The sequence below is a fragment of the Oncorhynchus kisutch genome, unplaced genomic scaffold (genome assembly GCF_002021735.2).
Source record: "Oncorhynchus kisutch isolate 150728-3 unplaced genomic scaffold, Okis_V2 scaffold777, whole genome shotgun sequence".
Classification (NCBI taxonomy): domain Eukaryota; kingdom Metazoa; phylum Chordata; class Actinopteri; order Salmoniformes; family Salmonidae; genus Oncorhynchus; species Oncorhynchus kisutch.
This window is the reverse complement of record NW_022262722.1, coordinates 1-3,870: the sequence shown is the minus strand read 5'-3', so window position 1 is coordinate 3,870 and position 3,870 is coordinate 1. Positions and strand designations below refer to the sequence as shown.

Sequence of the window (3,870 nt, the reverse complement as noted above, 5' to 3'; positions counted from 1 at the left end):
CATCTCTTCTCTCTTATGTTTCAGCATGTGTTCAAGGACTGTTGCAGAAATCCAACAGAAGACTGGAATGTGGCACATGATGTGGAGGCTCCTTGATGTCTTTATGTGTGAGATGATTCTGCTGGACAGGTCATCATCACTGAATCTCTTCCTGAAGTACTCCTCCTTCTGTGGGTCATTGAACCCTCGTACCTCTGTCACCTGGTCAACACACCCTGAAGGGATCTTATTGGCTGCTGCAGGTCGGGTAGTTATCCAGAGGAGAGCAGAGGGAAGCAGATTTCCCTTGATGAGATTTGTCAGCAGAACATCCACTGAGGTTGACTTTGTGATGTCACAACAGATCTTGTTCTTCTGGAAGTCTAGGGGCAGTCGGCACTCATCCAGACCATCAAAGATGAACAGAACTTTGTACTTGTTGTAGTTGGAGATTCTTGATTGTTTGGTTTCCATTGAGAAGTGATTGAGAAGTTCAATCAAAGTGTTTTCCCCTTTCACTCAAATTCAGCTCCCGGAAAGGGAATGAAAATACAAATTGGACATCCTGATTTGCTTTTCCTTCAGCCCAGTCCAGAATGAACTTCTGCACAGAGACTGTTTTTCCAATGCCAGCACTCCCTTTGTCAGCCACAGTTCTGATAAGTTTGTCTTGTCCAGTAAGGGTTTGACGATGTCGTTACATTTGATGCAGTCTCTGGTCTTGCTTGTTTCCTGGTTGTTGTCTCAATCTGTCTCAGCTCATGTCATTATTGACCTCTCCTGTTCCACCTCTGTGAGTAGAGCTCTGTGTAGATCTTATTGAGAAGTGTTGGGTTTCCTTGTTTAGCGATCCCCTCAAATACACATTGAAACTTCTTCTTTAGATTAGATTTGAGTTCACGTTGGCAAATCACAGCGAGCTCATCTGAATGAATAAATACCACAGAGGATATTAATATTACGTCTGTTTTAATGCCTACAGTATGAAGGACTGTTATGAAGTTTAAAAGTATAATCATTTATTTTCTTAACTGACTGTATAAATGTGTAAAAGTTTTCATAATGCATTACAGACTGGTTGTGACTGATTATATTATTATCGGTATTATTGATGGTATTATTAATGTTGTCTCTCTCTCTCTCTAAATTAATCACCACAACACATCCCTGCTGCTTCTGATGAGGTCACTAGGTGTTGTGTTAAGGCTGCTACAATATCATTGAGTTACACAGCTACTTTAGCTGTACTTTAGCTACATCTTTTTAAATGTTATAAAACATAATTCAACATGAGGCAGACAGATCTACATTTCTCCAGTGTGGTCAGCAAGCTCCTTCTGGTCATTTTCCTCAGGATGTGCAGTGTGATCTTCAGAGCCCCCTCTCTGGCACTGCTCTCCTGCTTCTTTCATCTTCAGCATCCAACCACTTCCTTATCCTGCTTCTGACTCTCAAAGCCTTCTGGGAGTTCTGGACTAAGAATCTCAGCATCCACCACTTCCTTATCCTGCTTCTGACTCTCAAAGCCTTCTGGGAGTTCTGGACTAAGAATCCTCTTGAACATCTTCAGCTCGTTCTTCACAAATGTCATAATATTCTCTTCAAGCAACTGAAATAAATCAAGTAATAAGTTAACACGATTAAGAAATGCTTTCTCGTTAACACACCTTAATGAATGATTGACAGGTCAACTTTATTTGAGGTAAGACAAAAACAAATGTACATAATAGGACCACATACACTGAATATGGAGGCCAGGTCTGTTTGATGACTCTGGGAAGACTGACCACTGAGAATATCTGACTCTTGATCTCTCCTGTTGGTTTCTGTGGACACAAAACATGAGATTACCTCTCCTCATCCAGGGGAGTGCACACACACACACACGCCCACCACACACCACACACACACACACACACAACACACACACACACACACACACACACACACACACACACACACACACACACACACCACACACACACCCACACACACACAGGGATGGGAATGTTGTTGTTTGTTAATATTGTTTTAGACTATGAAAATGGAAAAAATTTAGCCTATGGATTATGAAAACAACAAATTGAAATGGGAAAATGGGAGAGAATGACTAGAGACAGTGTTGTTTAACTCACTGACCAGGACCCATGAGTTCTTCTTACCTTTGTTCAGTAGAAAATGTATAAGGTAGTTCCATAGACCAGTCACTCTTCATGGACACACAGCTGGGAACAGGGGAGGCTGGTCTCTCCTGCTTGATTGGACTTCAACACAACAGAGACAAACATTACATCTCTCATCTACTCTGAGCTCAGATGGGGAAACATAAGAAGAGTTTCATTCCAAAACGCTCTATATTCATTTTTATGTTGTTTTTATTGTTATTAAACCACAACGTAACTTTATAAAAGCTTCTAATTTAATTTAATGTTTAATTTACACTTAAAAATGTCAGACTTGATTTGATGATAAATGGATCAGCTCCTACAAAAAATTTCCCTTAATTATAAATCACATAAAAATGCCCATTTGCTGTTGCTGCAGGATTATTTTCCTAGTGTGAGAAACTGGTTCAAATTAAGATATGGCATTTGTAAGTGTCCGTATATACATTGGTGTTTACACAGACACAGGTTGTCCCACTGTGACTATTAAAACCTGCCCAAACCAGAAACCATGGATAGAGGGTAGCATTCGTGCTAAACTGAATGCGTGAAACACCGCATTTAACCATGGCAAGGTGACAAGGAATATGGTTAAATACAAACAGTTATTCTCTCTGTAAGGTAAACAAACAGGCAACACTTCAGTACAGAGATAAAGTCACAATTCAAAGGCTCAGACATGAGACGAATGTGGTAGGATCTACAGACAATCACAGATTACAATGGGAAAACCAGCCACGTGCGGACACGGACACCGATTTCTTGCTCCGCGCCCGACAAGCTAAATACCTTCTTCGCCCGCCGCTTGAGGACAACACAGTGCCCCCGACGTGGCCGCTCCCAAGGACTGTGGGCTCTCTTTCTTTCTCATGGGCGACGTGAGTAAGACATTTTAAGCGTGTTAACCCTCGCAACGCAGCCGTCCCATTCCTGGCCGCGTCCTCAGAGCATGCGCAGACCAGCTGGCTGGAGTGTTTATGGACATACTCAATCTCTCCCTATCCCCAGTCTGCTGTCACCACTTGCTACAAGATGTCTACCATTGTTCCGTTCCCAAGAAAGCAAATGCAACTGAACTAAATTACTATCGCCCCGCAGCACTCACTTCTGTCATCATGAAGTACTTTGAGAAGTAGTTAAGGATCATATCACCTCTACCTTACCTGACACCCTAGACCCACTACAATTTGCTTGTGCCCCAATAGATCCACAGACTATGCACTGCACACTCTGCCCTTTTAAAATACATGTTTAAACCTCACTAGGGTAGGGGGCAGCATTCATATTTTGGGATGAAACAGCGGTGTCTATATATATATATTCTAGGTGAGACGCACAATGGATATATAGATATCTAGGTGAGACAACAATGGATATATAGATATCTAGGTGAGACAATGACAATAGGATACTATAGATATCTAGGTGAGACAAACAATGGATATATAGATATCTAGGTGAGACAACATAATGGATATATAGATATCTAGGTGAGACAACAATGGATATATAGATATCTAGGTGAGGAGACAACATATAGGATATATAGATATCTAGGTGAGACAACAATGGATATATAGATATCTAGGTGAGACAACAATGGATATATAGATATCTAGGTGAGACAACAATGGATATATAGATATCTAGGTGAGACATAACAAATGGATATATAGATATCTAGGTGAGACAACACAATGGATATATAGATATCTAGGTGAGACAA

The 3,870-nt window shown here is 41.0% G+C and overlaps 2 long non-coding RNA genes across 2 annotated transcripts; both read right to left on the bottom strand.

Moving 5' to 3' along the window:
* Positions 1-718: 718 nt before the first annotated feature.
* Positions 719-1,350, bottom strand: LOC116361915 (uncharacterized). The gene is made up of 2 exons (XR_004207681.1): positions 1,288-1,350; positions 719-904 (listed from the first exon to the last, which is right to left on the bottom strand). It is a non-coding gene; the product is annotated as an uncharacterized LOC116361915 (long non-coding RNA).
* Positions 1,351-1,429: 79 nt separating this feature from the next.
* On the bottom strand, positions 1,430-2,279 carry LOC116361916 (uncharacterized). Its single transcript, XR_004207682.1, has 3 exons — positions 2,142-2,279; positions 1,720-1,805; positions 1,430-1,588 (listed from the first exon to the last, which is right to left on the bottom strand). It is a non-coding gene; the product is annotated as an uncharacterized LOC116361916 (long non-coding RNA).
* Between the last annotated feature and the right edge of the window lie 1,591 nt (positions 2,280-3,870).